At 44.7% G+C, this 16,098-nt stretch overlaps 1 long non-coding RNA gene across 1 annotated transcript in view; it reads left to right on the forward strand.

Annotated features, from left to right (window-relative positions):
- Positions 1 to 16,098, forward strand: part of LOC139052784 (uncharacterized) — a 172,918-nt gene that overhangs the window by 4,204 nt on the left and 152,616 nt on the right. Inside the window, exon 2 of the long non-coding RNA XR_011510056.1 lies at positions 13,678 to 13,808. This is a non-coding gene — a long non-coding RNA (uncharacterized lncRNA). The remainder of the gene's footprint in view (positions 1 to 13,677; positions 13,809 to 16,098) is intronic.

A 16,098-nucleotide genomic window follows, 5' to 3' on the forward strand; every position in this document is an offset into this window, starting at 1 on the left:
TCTTGGCTAACTTGATTATCAGAAATGCATGACCGGAAGTTTCTGGGGACATGAATGCACTGCTGCCACAGCGTGGACAAAAAGGGTCTATACGTGCTACCGCAGGTACTCTGCCGGTGCTTTTAGCTTTACACGGAGCTCACACCGTACATTGACGTTTCTGAGCACACGCTTACGACGCGCGTTAGTTTATCTCCAAACGAATGCTTCTTTCTCTTTCAAGTTAGCGGCGCCTGAAGTGTGTGAGGAGTGCAGGAAAAGTCATTGCCTTCGCTAAATGAAAGCTTTTTTTTTGCTTCGCATTAGACGCGTCCCCGTAGAACGCTTCGCCTTTTCAGTGTATACATGTGCGCCTAATCGAGGTATAGTTTCTCTTAGGTGAACTCGACGCGAGGGGCTCCACCCGACCCGACAGGGCAGAGTTTGCACGAACTCGATCCCGTCGCACCGAGATCGCAGCGCTTTTCGGCGCCGGGGCGTAGAACAGAGCAGGGTGCGAGCACCGCGTAATACGAGCAGATGACTCGGCCAGCGCTTTTGCGGGCTTCGCGTGATGCGGACTGCAAGCGGGCCGGGATGAGTGGACCTGTGCACCCAGCGCAAGCAAGCTGACCCAACCCGACCCGACTACACTGCTGGTCCTGACAGACGAATTTCAACCCGACGATCCAATTCGACTGTAATTTTTCTTGTTCATGTAAGTGTCCTGTATGTTATATAACACGGGAAACCGTTGCTATCACGCACTAGATTGTCAACGCCGTATATCCGAATTGCTGGGCGAAACAATTAGGAGGTTATGGTCAGCGTGCAGCAGGAAATTCGCCTCCGTTTAGAGGCGAATTTTCGAACAAGGCCGAATTTCTACCCTTCCATTTAGCCGTTTCGGGAACTTATTCCCGAGTCTCTCTTAGTTTCAATAGACTTTGAATCAGAGTTCTTACACGGGCTGTGTGCGACCTAACCTCTTCTTGTGCTTGCGAATGCGGGATCCGATTTAAACATTAGGTTCGTGCTGCATACCTATGTCTCACATTTATTCGGCACGCTGTAGCACCGAGCTCTTCACCGGCCCCTGAAAGTACCCCGTTTGTCATACTGTCTGGCATTGTATGTGTGGTCGGAAGCGCAGAACGGGTAATCTGGGGAAGGAAGAAAAAAGTAGAAGAAGGAACAGCCGACATTCGCCTGCTCAAAAGATTGTATTGTGCCGCATTTCGCGACTCACAAGTTCTACTTTATATACGGACCAACGCAGATACCGGACGCAGAATTTCTTTCCATTACAGAAATTCAGTACACAGTGTTTCAATTACGTAACGCATAACACGAGGCACGTTTCCGTTGCATATTGAAAACAGGCAGTGCTCAGAGCCATGCCCAAAGGCAGAGGAGGGTCGCACAATAGCTCAATAGATTTGTAGACCTGCAGATAAAGGAATACATACATACATATATATATATATATATATATATATATATATATATATATATATATATATATATATATATATATATATATATATATATATATATATATATATATATATATATATATATATATATATATATATATATATAGTGTTACGTGCAGAGAGACACAAACAAAGGAACTAACTACGTTGTATTTACAAGAGCAGCGCAGCCAGAGACCACGATGGTAACCAGCTCGTTCTAAGCCCAGATGCCCGCGTCTTCGTCTTCCTTTGCGCCATGTCGCATCAGCGCCTGTTGTGTCGCAACGATAGATAGATAGATAGATAGATAGATAGATAGATAGATAGATAGATAGATAGATAGATAGATAGATAGATAGATAGATAGATAGATAGATAGATAGATAGATAGATAGATAGATAGATAGATAGATAGATAGATAGATAGATAGATAGATAGATAGATAGATAGATAGATAGATAGATAGATAGATAGATAGATAGATAGATAGATAGATAGATAGATAGATAGATAGATAGATAGATAGATAGATAGATAGATAGATAGATAGATAGATAGATAGATAGATAGATAGATAGATAGATAGATAGATGTTTTTTTCACTGCCTTGTTCAGGTTGTACAAGGCGCTTCGCACAATTTAGTTGTTTGTAACCGTATTTCTGCAGCACTCGCGTTCGACCTTTCGTGCTTTCCAGTCTTTTGTGAACTTTTCTTTGACCCTATACTGTTAGGATGTGCGCTCTATAAAGCTTCATTGAATGCAAAAGCCACCGATGGTAGGTTTGTTTGAACAGCTTGTGCAAGGCAAGTTCACAGCACGTTCTACAATGAATAGAAAGATTTAAACAAAATTATATGGAGCGCTGAGAATGACTGGCCAAGTGTTGCGAGTTGCGCTGCACCGTAGTGGAGAAAGACAGCGGAGAAGGCAGGCTGCACTGGCGAGATGTGTAGTTGTAATGCGGCGAGAAACGCGTGAAAATATTTTTGAACGGACGGGGCTTGGCTATACGCCCTCCGTATCCGTAGAAAGGAATAATGTGCCGCCTAGCATTGCTTTACCTGCCAGCACTTTTGTACAAGAACAAACTTGGAACACATAATAAACGCTTTCCTAGAGCAATAAAAGAACTCATTAGCGAAAAAATTCTGGAATATAGGTTCGCAAATTACGTTGCTCGCTAAAGCGTGGTGCAACCCGCTACTAGTTCTCATTTAATTTCTTCAATCTTTGTTCCAGAGAGTTGAATAATGTATCGCAGTTTCTCACATAATTAAACCAATATAATTGAATTCCGACTTTCAAGTATTCTTCCATAAATACTCCAAAAAAGGGGAGGTGGGACCAGTCAAGCTGCCTTTATGCTGCTTTTATCCTGCCATCCCCACCGCTTATCCAATTATAACATATTAACGCATTTGCTGCAAAACCTTGCACAGTTGACGAAGTGGATAGGGGAAACAAAAGACAACGCCAAAAAAAAACAATAATCTCTTAACGCAATTTATTAACCAAGTTTTCACACGTTAAATGGCGCGACACTTGTGTTCATTGACTTGAATTGGTTCTTTCTTGCACTGCGACGGTTAACTGGGAATGACCACCCACGAAGAAGTACAACGTCTTCACTTGGCGGAGAAAAAAAATAAGCTCTGTTGTCTGCGCTCTACATGCACTGTACTTAACGCACATGTTAAAACAAAAGTAGACAGCGTCGAAATTATCTCATATTACGAAACACGAATACTTAAGCAATGAAAATTCCTTGTTCCATGTGACATGAGCGTTACCCTTGTGTGTTACCTGTTTATATGAAATAGAGCTAGAAAAGTTTTTAACAGCAGTGTATTGCGAAATTCAGAAAGCCTGTAGACCACTGCATCTAAAAATTTATATTCCTGTCCACTTGATTCCCTCGAATCAAGTACCATGGTACGGTCCAAGTTGTTCTCCAAGCGTCAAGAGAGATTAAATGGTTAGCGGTATGCACAAAAGTAGAGAGATAGAGGCTCTTTATTTAAAAAAAAACAGATATTTTTGACGGCGCGTATGCAACCGCTGGCATGCTACTTGGTATAGGCATGGGAGAATGGGATTAAAGAATTCCAGAGGAGAGTGAAAAGCGAATTAATTAATTAATTAATTAATTAATTAATTACTTTCCACATACATACATATACAATGCGCAAGGGGACCTGATACCACTATTTACAGGTGAGATGGTGGGTAAATTTACGCTTTTCTATATGAAATGGTGATTCTTTAAAACTTTCTGATTAGACCGATTCCTGACAGGTATTTTAACAACAAATCCAAAACCCGCCTCTATTTTGAAGGGCCGGGTATTGGATCTAAGATGCTGGGTAACGTTAACGGATCGCGGCAAATCATTTCCATTTGTCGCTCAAAAGATTGTCGCTCGTAGCGGCACTTGGGGCATTCAAGTAGTATGTGCTCCACTGTCTCTAAGCTGCCACAGTTATGACAGTAGGGATTAGGGGTATGCTCTATGCAGCACAGATAATTGTTCGAGTATGCCACGTTCAGTCGAATACGATGGTACAATGTCTCTAAATGTTGAGGAAGTGGTCGTGGAATTTTCGATCTCACTTCTGGGTCAATATAACGGAGAAAGCTATCTTGGTGAAACGGCAGATTCCATACGTGGTCTTTTTCTTGATAGGCATATTTTCTTGCCGTATCCGAAGCGTCGGCCTTCGTAAAAAAATATTATTCTGAAATGTCTATATTGGAGTCCACTTCGGGCACCTTCATCCGCTTTTTCGTTTCCCGAAATACCCGGCATGGCTAGGTATCCACTGAAACGTGACACAATGCCCAGCAATCCTAGCCTTGTGATGAAGATAAGCAATGTCAAATACTGCAGCTTGGTTATATTACATCGCTTGTGCCTGTTCCATATACATTGTAGGGTTGCTTTCGAATCCAGGAATATCACCCACGTCTTTGGCGGCTGCTGTAAGAAGTACATACACAAGGGCCTCCTTAATGCCATATAGCTCAGCTGACGTAGATGATGTCGCTCGCTCAATACGAAACGTGAATCGTTGCCCTGTAGAGGGCACACAAAGTCCGCACGATGAGCGGCGTTGAGCTTTAGAGCCATTTATGAAAATGTGCGTTGCGGCTGCGTATTCTTTGTGCATATATTCCAAAGCTGTCAGATGGGTCCTGCTTGGGACATTATTTTTTTCGCATTGGTTGCAGGGATACATGGCACGACTTTCAGTGGTGACAGCACCGAGGGTGATAAGTTTCGTGGCATAATTTATTACGCCTGGGAAGGAATCAGAATAGATGTGCTTCCAACGGCCTGTCCAAAGCTAGATGTTGCATGCGTCCTAGAAATATCCTTTTTAAAGTGGAGCTTCCTATGAATGACGTGTCTGAGGTGAATCCGAAGTGTCTCCTGCGAAAATATCACTACAACAGGCAGGCATCCAGCTTCTGCTACAGTTCGTGAGCGGGACGACCCCTTCGGAATAGGCCAATACATACTCGAAGACAGTTGTTTCGTGCTGCCTCAAGTTTTCTCTTGTTTGTGGGAGTTATTTTGTGCAGGATCGGTAGGTAATACCGTAGTGTCCCGTCAACGTAGGCCTTATGGAAGAGCACAATTGGGACCCTATAACGTAAAACTATTCCAATATGTTTTTATTCCAATCTCCTGACATAAAATTTGCGTAACTGTCGACGCAAGCGTAGGGCGGTGACTCGCAGGGTTGTCTGAACAGACAAATCAAACGCTCTCTTCGTTCATAGAAGACAACTTTTGTTTGCTTTAAAGGCGAATAACATTGCCTACACTGAGCGGCTTGTCTTATCTAATTGGCTGACAAGAGGCGAGAAGCACGCTCAAGTGGAGACAGATTTGGTGGGGCCGAGCCAGTGTACTGAAAATCGACAACCGAATGAAGAGGGTGATGCGGGCGTCTGCGACTGGTCCGCTTTCGCTTGCTTAGCTTGTGGTGGCTGGTCGAAAATTGCGGTGGCATGCAAGGGAAGGTTAAGAATGCCGCTAAAACGGATCCTCAGCAAAGAAGAGTTGGCAGAGCGAGGTCGTAAACGCGCCGAAAGTGCTCGAAAACGATACGCTGACACGCCAAAAGTTTTATTATACGCAAATAAACCTATGATCTCCGGCAGGTGCGAGTAGCCAATGCCTGAGCGATCGGCGGCAGCCATCTTTATTCCTTTCGGAACGGAGCAGCCTGCGGCTATACAGAAAAAAAAATGTAGTTTTGTTCGGCATATTAATGCATCTTTAAAGCGTACACGTCACTTTGACGCGGTGAGTTTTCGCGGTTTTGTGACGTCGCGTGACAGGCAGGTGAAGTGGATGAAACCCGAAAACGTTTGGCCGATAGCCGAGGGCTACTGACGAAAATGCTTCGAATCAGAAATAACTATTTTTCTTTTGTTCGGTCCAATCATGCATAATCAGTGTGTAAACGTCATATCAGATGGGGAGCAATCGCAGTTTTCGTGACGTCTCGTGACAGACATGCGAAGTGGGGGTGGTCGAAAAAAGTGTTTGACCAATCGCGGAGGTCTGATTGCAGATTTGGAATTGAAAAGTTTGGAATAGCTTTACGTTATAGCACCCTTGATCTACAGTTGCTGCCCCACTGTGATCCGGCTAAAGATTGGAATACGTGCAACGCTGAGGAAATCTTCTCAGTTTTTTTTTTTTTTCACTTGAGGCGATCATGTGAGATTCCTGTCGATCTTCACTTCAAGGAACTTTCCTGTCCTGACGTATGGAAGTGTGCGACCAGCCAACACTGGTTGGTATTTTTCCATACGCCTCCGCGTGAACATAACAACGCAAGCATAGGGCCATAACAACGCTTTTATCGTAGGACAATTTCAGACTGCTCGAATTTAGTTAGGCCGATATATTTGCCAGCGCTCTCTGGAGACGTTGTTGGGTGGTACTGCGGAAACGCGCCGCTCTCTAAATGCAGATGTCGTCCGCATACAGTTTGATTCTGACGCCACGATTCGGGTTTCTTCTCAGATAGACGAGGACTAAATTAATTAATACCAGGCTTAACACAGCTCCTCAAGACGCTCCCTTCTCGACGGCATAAAGCACAGTGGGGCCATACGGAGCACACGTGAAAAGTTGGCGTCCTTGAAGATAGTCTGCAATCCATGCATAAAGCCGTCGTCCAAGACCAAGGGTTTTCAAAGCGCGAAGTATTGCTTTATGATAGATGGAGTCATATGCTGCCTTAATAAATGGATGGATGGATGGAAAAAAAAAACTTTATTGTGAGTCCTGAGATACGCGATTGTCGCGCAGCGGGCCGGCCCCACGTTGGGACGGGGAGGCCGAGCCTGGCCGCCGCATCGTGCTCTATGGACGGCCCAGATTTCATGACCAAAAATAATGCAGTGGATGTGTTTCCACAAACCAATTCCTCTTCAATCAACTACTCTTGTAAATCACGAAAGTTTACAAGAGTAGTTACCTATGCCTTCGTTATATATTGCTGCTCAGCTATTTGGGAAATGTAGTACGGGCGTTCATATCACAGTTTCGAACGTGCATAACGAACAGACGATGTATTCTTTCTTTCTCTTCTACCTGTTCACTTGTCAGCAACAATTCCAATGGAAAACCTGACACAGTCAAATTTGTCTCTAGGAAAGAATCTGGCTGCGGTTGGTATCCCCACAATAACCAAGACCTGGGCCATGATTCGGTAAGGATTAAAAGGCCGTACCGGGCCGGGCGAGGTACGGGCCCGAATCTTTCAGGCCCGGGCCAGGCTTGGGCGGACCAGCGCATGGTACGTTTGGCCTCAAGCCGGGCCCGGGCCAGAAAGAAACAAACGGCCCGTGCACTGGTATAAACAGGGGTGAGCTCCGTGCACGCCTAAGCTTTCATATTCGCTGAGCGGTCTGCGCGTGACTCATCTAAAAGGCGGCGCTCGGGCTGAACCCTTGCCGGCAGCATTTGCAAGGCTTCGACCGCCCGCAGATCTGCACCCGTATAGCAAAATTCTTATTCCTCTTCACTTTCCTCTTACTTTTCTTGCTAATTAAGCGCGACCCTTGTTGACATCATTGACTTGACCTGCTAAGCGATGATCCTCGCCCGTAATCAGAAAAAGCTCTTACGCTTGAATTATTCGTGAAAGCAAATTCCAGACAATTCTGATGCCGGACACGTATCGTTAGCGAAGGCGACCGGCCAGTCGCAAAGAACACTTGCGAATTAAAAGCTTGGTGAAATAATCGGTAGTCCCGATGCCTTAAAAAAAAATTGAACACATCACGCGTTTCCCCATGTCCATGCAGCAAAGTTTACTTTCCTTGCACGAAAAAAGAAAAAAAAAACGTCTTACGCTGACATTGTGGCGAATCACAAAATTTGACCAAAATAACAGATCCTTTTTTGTCACCCTTAAACGTTAATCAAGGCCATGAAGACAGTTGACAGAGCTATACGCTCGTCAGCTCATATTGTCCAAAGTAGGCCAGCTTTCTAGGTGATAAAATAGCGTTCGCGATTTCGTGATCTCACGAGCGAGAAAGGAAATGCGGGAAAAAGCTGCATTTCAAAGTTTTCACGAGAACTACGAAAAAATAAAAACATCTGACAGTTACTATAACAACAGCGAAATTCACACAGAAACTCCTCTGGGAGTTGCCTAAGTGTGCGTAAGCATTGTGCCACTTGCTCATCTCCAGGCAGCCCGGTGTCATTATCAATTTTATGAAACTTGATCCGACCAGTATAAACACTTGTCAACCCTTATCGGTCATTATCAGCCTTATCGTACTAGATCCGACCTTTATCAACCCCTATTGTTTGTTATCGTTATCAACCTCATTGGACTCGATCCAAGCCTTATCAACCCTTATCGTTTGGTATCAACCTTATCGAAATTGATCCATTCCTTATCAACCCTTATTTGTCCTTATTAATCTTGTCGGACATGGTCCGACCCTTATCAACCCTTATTGGTGCTTATTTTCATTGATTGATTGATTGATTGATTGATTGATTGATTGATTGATTGGTTGATTGATTGATTGATTGATTGATTCTGCGGTCCTGTTTCCGGGACCTTAGCAGGGTGCATACAAAGTGAAATGGAAAATTCTGAGTAAAATACACAGCGGTACATAACATAGGTCACTCGCGATGCGCAAAGGCAAGCAGTTACTGGACCACGCACAGTAAATCACTCGCTACATAAACATAGATGCGACTCAAATAATGGCAGTGAGCATTGGGTTACAACGTCATCAGTAAGGTTGATCCATTCAACAATAGTTCTAGGAAAAAGGAAAATTTGAAGCAATTGTTTTTAGTAGTTAACGGTGTTATTGTCTGTGAGTGTCGATGACGTGTAGCATAACCAGTAGAACTGATAAAGCATGATGTATCAATGTTGTAGTGCCCTTTTATGAGCTGAAATAAAAATTTTAAACGGCAAGTTCGGCTCCTTTGCGTCACAGATATGGCAATCCACTTCTCTTGAGGAGCTCTGTAACTGAAGTGCGGCCATACCAATTAAATATGAATCGTAGAGCCCTTTCTTGAACTTTTTCTAGTTTAGTGATGTTTCTTTTAGTAAAGGTATCCCATATGACAACTGCGTATTCCAACATTGGTCGAATGATGGCATTGTAAGAAAGAAGACGCACAGGAGGCGTAGCAAATTTTAGAGAGCGTCTCAGGAAAAAATTGGAGGACGCTTAAGCTTCGCCTTCAAGAGTGGGACGCGACAGCGTTCCCGTCGACCCGCCAAGGGGTATAAGACAATGCGCTACGGCACAGCGATCACTTACGATGCGCCCCGCATCGGACTTAGCGCCCACCTATCACGCGGTGAGCGTCGAGCAACGCAGCGTTCGGCGCGGCAACGAAACGTGCGCCTGAGCGAACGGAACGAACCAAAGAACTCGGTGTCTCGGAGGGGAAACGATCTACGCCAGCCAAACGTCGTGATCGGCACGGGCGGAGAGATAGATAGTAATCTAAACCGGGAGCACGGCGAAGCGTCGTCAGGGGAGAGGGAGTCCTGCGACGCGCCTGGCAGCGGTCCCAATGCGCGCGCGGCGCGCCTCCTGTCGGGGCAGCACCGTACATTGAGAGGAGGGGGTCTTCTGTGTTTGCCGCAAGATGGCTCTGCGTGTGCGGAAAGCGCAGAAGAAATGCAGCGGAAACGCACTTCGCAACTCGTGTAATTGTGACTTCTGTACGTTACATGTTCATAATTACCGATATACACCGCAGTATAACTTTCCACGGCTCGTTTCGAAGGCAACACCGCATTCACTAGAGGCGCGTTTGCACCGCTTGGAAGCATCGAACTCGTGGCTGAGTGATAGCGTTTCCGTCTCACACTCCGGAGACCCTGGTTCGATTCCCACCGGGCCAATCTTGGAAGTTGCTTTTTATTTATGAAGCGCCTGCCGTGATTTATCGCTCACGGTCAACGCCGCAAACGCCGACGCCGACACCGACGCCGACGACACCGGCTTTTCTGCGACACGAGCTCCTTAACGCTATCGCGTTAAAATAGTTTTCGAAGGCAGTTTGCTGTGACAATGTCAACATGTTTGTTTCACGAGAGAGTGTTAGTAATTCAGAGGCGAAAGTATTTATATGCGGTTATCTCATAAAGCCTGATGTTTTCGGCATTGTAGTCGTACGATAAAGGGTTATTTTTTAACGATACCCTCACAAAGACGGTTTTATAGAAGTTAATTTCCATTTGCCATTCATTGCACCATGCTACTGTCTTTAAAAGCATCATTTAGTCTAATTTGATCGCCAACAGAGGAAATTTTTTCGTACAGGACACAGTCATCAGCGTACAGCCTAATACCCACAGAAATCTGATCCACAATTTCATTTATATAAAGTAAAAACAGAAGCGGACCAAGAACTGATCCTTGGGGGACGCCAGAATCAACGGGCACTTTATCTGAACTGGCTGAATGTAGTGTTACAAACTGACGTCGGTTAGTCAAATAATTCCTTATCCAGGCGAGTAGTTCATTTTGCAGAATGTAGCTTAGTTTATACAACAATTTGTTATGCGAGACTTTATCGAATGCCTTACGGAAATCCATGAAAATTACATCTGTTCGTTTACCCTCGTTTACGGCTGCTGCAAACTCATGAATGATTTCGACAAGTTGGGTATTAGTTGAAAATCCTCGCCTAAAGCCGTGCTGCATACAGGTAAGTAGCTTATGTTCCTCACTAAAAGCAGTTATATGTTTGTGAATGATATGCTCTAAGATTTTACAAGCTGTTGAGGTTAGCGAAATTGGACGGCAATTCTTAATGAGTGTTTTGTCACCAGATTTATGCAAAGGCTTGATTCTGGTATCCCGCCAATCATCAGGTAGTGCATCTTCGTTTAAACATCTAGTGTACAGAACACGTAAGTATTTTGCATGCCACTCAGCATAACGTTTCAAGGAAGCATTTGGGATATTGTCTCGTCCAGGAGATTTTTGTACCTCAAGGTTCAACAGCAGATTTAAGATGCCATGTTCACTTATTACCACATCAGGAATAGGAGGTACGGACACTTCAAAAGGCGGAAAACGGCCGTCTTCTTGCGCAAATGTGTCTTTGAAATTTTTATTGAGTGCCGTCGAAGCCCCTGCATCATCCTGCACGCAACGACCATAAACTATACATCCGTCGTTAGAGCGAGACTTCGGGCTCACCAACCTCCAAAATTTTTCGGGTGACATTTTTATAATGGATGGCAGTGTTGTATCGAAATAGTTTTTCTTATCATGCGCAATCTTGTTCTTCACCTCTTCCGATATCTGTTCCACCATTAGTTTCAAGTCAGACCTGTTTGTCGTTCACGCTCTCTTCTTTCGTAATCCATGGATTACGAAAGTTGTTTTTTAGCTATCCTTGGCACGAAACGCTGAATGCGTTCGTGAATCACCCCCTTGAAAAAAAAAAAAGCCACAAGTCATTCACCGAACAAGCGTTGTTTCTGGAAGAGTCATAATTAAAACTGAGAGCATCAAGAATAGACTCGTCTTCTGCTTTAGGAAAATTAGGAAACTTGACACCGCCTCACTGTTCCAATGCTTCGCCCTCTGACGTCAAGACTACTGCTTTGCGATCTGAAACGCCGGAGGTGACGCTGCAGATCACTTTGTCTTTAATATTCCCATTTACAAGGAACAGATCAAGGATTGACTCAGAACCGTTTTGAATTCTGGTTGCCTCATTTACAACTTGTAAGAGGTCGAAATTGAACACAATGTTTAACATTTCATTCTCGACACTTTTGGCACTGGTTATTGAAAAGGTGTTCCAGAGCAGATTGGGAAGGTTAAAATCACCTGTCAGAATCACTTTGTCTTCAGGCTTTATGTGGCGATGAATATACTCGTTCAGCTGTTCAAATATTGTGGCAGATGAATTCGGAGGCCTGTAATCTGCTCCTAAAAGGTAACCGACTTTATTTATGTAAAGTTTGCAAAACAGGCTTTCCACGCCTGTTACGTCAGGCATTGCTATAACATGTAATGAAGATTTGGAAAGAACCGCTACGCCTCCTTCTCTTCGATCACGATCTTTTCGAAAAACGTCGTAGTTTCCTGTAACGAACTCACTGTCAAAAACTTCTTCGCTCTTTATAAGAATCCTTATCAGAATATTCCCGCCCATTATAAGCCCTTATCGCTTTTTAGCACCTTATCCATCCGCGTCGAGCCATTATCTACCGTGGTGATCGAGACCCATATAACCCCTCATCACTCCTTATCATCCTCATCAACTCATTGACTGCTTATCTGTCTGTGTAGCGCGACGTGAAGCGCATGTGCCCTCAGAGATCGGTGGCATTTTGGCCAGTGAAGGCACATAGTTTCCTACAATAAATACTAGAGGGAACTCTGGCCCTGCAATCGTTCAGCCACCGTGGGAATGATAGGAAGGACATGTATTTGTCTGATCTCCGTGCTTGTGGATTCAGACGTTCTTGTGGCTTTGTTTATTACTCTTTATATGCCTTCACTGTCGTAAATTTCAGAGCAATCTAGTATACTTTTCGAAGTGCAGAAGACGCTGCGAACACGCACACTCGTTACTCGCGACAGCTTGTCGAGTTGGCCAAATCGAAACGTGCCAAGCGTCTCGAGGCACTGGCGTGCCCGCAATAAATTCTTTCGGGAGTTCTGTGTCGCTTGTCAATGCATGCGTCCGTGGCCTAATGGTTTCAATATCGGACTTCTGTGCTAGAGGTCCTGTGTCCGAGTCCTGCCTTCGGACAATTTTAATAATGTTTATTGAATTAGTTATTACGCAGTACCTTGGTGAAAATGACGTGTTTATATAGTCACGAAGCTGGCCTTGAAGCCAGAAGGACGAAGTTTAGGCAAATCCGTGCACTTCCCGTAATTCCTCATGCTGGCTGAAGCGCCTCCATTGCCCTTAGTGATTATTGCATGAAACTCCATGGGCGAAGGAACGACCCCACAACGGAAGGCGCATCCCGCGACCACCGAAACGCATCGGGGAACGTGTTTGGCATTAAATTTTCGCAATATCAAAATTTTCCCGATGTCTGCAATGCTCCAAATCAGCTCTTGATGTGGCCCTAGAGATGGCATTTATTCCACCACCACCAAATCTTTTAACAAAGTATTCGTGGAAACTGTCCTCCTTTGACATTTGCTTTCTACCGCAGGAATAACATATTCATATGTAGAACTGAGGTGAAACAGCGCGAAAAAGACGAGTATACAAGGAAACAAATACCACAGGCAAGCGCTGTCTGTGGTATTTGTTTCCTTGTGTCCTAGTCTTTTTCGCGCTGTTTAACCTAAGTTCTAAGTATGAACCAACTAGCCCTCATCAGTATCTTACTAATATTCATATGGTTCAGGGATATCCACCTTCTGTAAGCGTGTGTTTAGCCCAATGGGCAACGTACTCGGCTTCTAAACGTGGGATCGTAGGTGCGAAACTCGACACCTTCAGCGTTTTCCCTTTCGAATTTATTTTGTTTTCTACATAATTTCTTTGTAGCGATTTGTCTTACGTAACAGAGGGACGGACGGGCGGGTGTCCTCGTTTGGCTAGGCATAGAAATGCTCACGCATTTAAAAGAAAATGTACAAAGCTCCCGTGCTACATGTCACAAGGGTCGGGAGACACAGGAGACTCAGGAGGAAATCCTTTCACAGGCTCGACCAAGCGTGGTCAACGCCGTTGGCCAGTGCCTGCTGATTCCTGGCGCGTCGGGACGCGTGCCTGGTCAAGGTGCATGGGTCCTCTTCTGTGCGCATGCAGCCCTGTCCACTTGCACCGATGTTGAGTAAGTCAAAGAAATCCTATCGTTACGATTCCATATAATTTTATATAGGCTATAGTATTCGCATATCTTCAATTTACGATGTAGTAAACAAAGCGCACCGCACAAAAAATCTTGTATTTGGAATGCCTATTTCTCACCCTTGCACTAATGTCCGTTATGGCGTTGTAAGTATGCAAATAAATAGCCGGTCATCGTTCTATGCGCTATTCTTATAGCGGATTCCAACGTTGTATTCCTGGACCCGCTCGTATACGCAAGAATGGTTCTTAAGATGGAAAGAAAAAAAATGGTCCTGAGCCATCGGAGGATCAATGCCTAAATCAAGCGATAGTTTCCTGGTGTAAACGTCTTGAGATGTACAGGCAACCCCAAAGTTTACGGGACGCAGGATCTGCCAAGAAGCTGAATTCTCGCAAAGCGTGGTCACACAGCCTCGAATTAAGTGTTCCAGCATGTAGTAGTCTTCGCCACCTACACAGTGATTCATTAATTACGATGTGTCATGCCTTAACAGTGCAGGAATTCACATTTGAAGAGGAAACCGCATCCCGTAAACTTTTAATTGCTGTTAGCTGTACATACCACGGAATTCTATTTTATTTTGGCGTATGGCACTAGTGCTGTATGTTGTGCTTGTTGTGATTACACTTTGATACTGAACCACTGCACTATGTACTGCAGCTGGCGCTGTCTCCATTCCACGAGCATTTGACCTCAATGATCGCGCCACTTGCGAGCTAGCGCGCGCCGATTAGGCCCTGCCTCCCCTTCGCTGTGACGTCATCGCTCGCGCCATGAGGCGGTTGCCTACCCTTTCTACTCCATAGTGCGCGCACGCCTCCTCATCTAGGCGAAGCGTCACGTCAGCGCTAGCGCCAACCACTTCGGCCCCTCCTATTCGCCTGGCTGTTTTCCAGCGCTTTTGACTCGCCGCGATGGCATAGCGGCTGTGGTGTTGCGCTGCTAAGCACGAGGTCGCTGGATCGAATCCCGGCCGCGGCGGCCGCATTTCGATGAGGGCGAAATGCAAAAATGTCCGTGTCCCGTGCACTGGGGGCACGTTAACGATCCCCTGGGGGTCAAAATTAATCCGGAGTGCCCCACTCCGGCGTGCCTCATAATCAAATCGTGGTTCTGGCAAGTAAAAGCCCAGAATTCATTCATTTTCCAGCGCCTAGACTTCCCTCGTAGTCCACTTTGCGATAGCAACCGAGGCCAGACAGGCCCTCCAAGTTCGAGGGAAGTGGGCAACGCTTGAAATGTAAACAGGAACTGTCCTGTTATGACAGGTGACTGTGCGAATACCGGCACAGTGAAGCCGGAAAGTATTGTCAATGAAGCCTGTAATCGGCGTCTATACCCACACGTTCTCTGGGCGTGCAGCTGGGAGTACAACTTCGCTGCTTGTTTCGCAGCAAGCTGCGGCCTCTTGCACAGCCTCCCTCCAGGCTTGCCAGGATTGTTAGCAGTCAGTGTCATTCTCACCAGCCGAGTATCAATATGAGCGGCGACTATCGGAAACCATAGCGCTGCTAAGTGCACATGCAGTTATAGATTACGACATCTGATAAATTAGGACGTTTATAATCACGCAATTTTGTAGATTGCTTACACATTTAGTTCCACAATTGGAAATTTCGTGCTTTGAAATAGTCAACCTATGCAATTTCCGGCAATTTTCTTAACTCCAGGCCAAGTTCCGCTTCTTTAAATCTCTAGATTCTGCTGTTTATTTCAAAGCCAACACGTATGAGGTCGATATTAGAGGAGCACTCACGTTAGAAGAGCACTTCTCCGTTTCCTCTATAACTCAATAGCAAGATGTATGTATGTATGTATGTATGTATGTATGTATGTATGTATGTATGTATGTATGTATGTATGTATGTATGTATGTATGTATGTATGTATGTATGTATGTATGTATGTATGTATGTATGTATGTATGTATGTATGTATGTGCGCGTGTTTTTGTGTTTATATGTGTGTGCGTACGTGTGCGTGCGTGCGCGTATATATATATATATATATATATATATATATATATATATATATATATATATATATATATATATATATGTGTGTGTGTGTGTGTGTGTGTGTGTGTGTGTGTGTGTGTGTGTGTGTGTGTGTGTGTGTGTGTGTGTGTGTGTGTGTGTGTGTGTGTGTGTGTGTGTGTGTGTGCAACGCATTTCAAGTGAAACGCCGATGGAACAGTACCATAAAAAATCTGTGCGTGGAGACAAAATGAATTGCATATAAAAGAAGATTCCTGGATCACATAAAGAAA

The sequence above is a fragment of the Dermacentor albipictus genome, chromosome 1 (assembly GCF_038994185.2).
Source record: "Dermacentor albipictus isolate Rhodes 1998 colony chromosome 1, USDA_Dalb.pri_finalv2, whole genome shotgun sequence".
In the NCBI taxonomy this organism is placed as follows: domain Eukaryota; kingdom Metazoa; phylum Arthropoda; class Arachnida; order Ixodida; family Ixodidae; genus Dermacentor; species Dermacentor albipictus.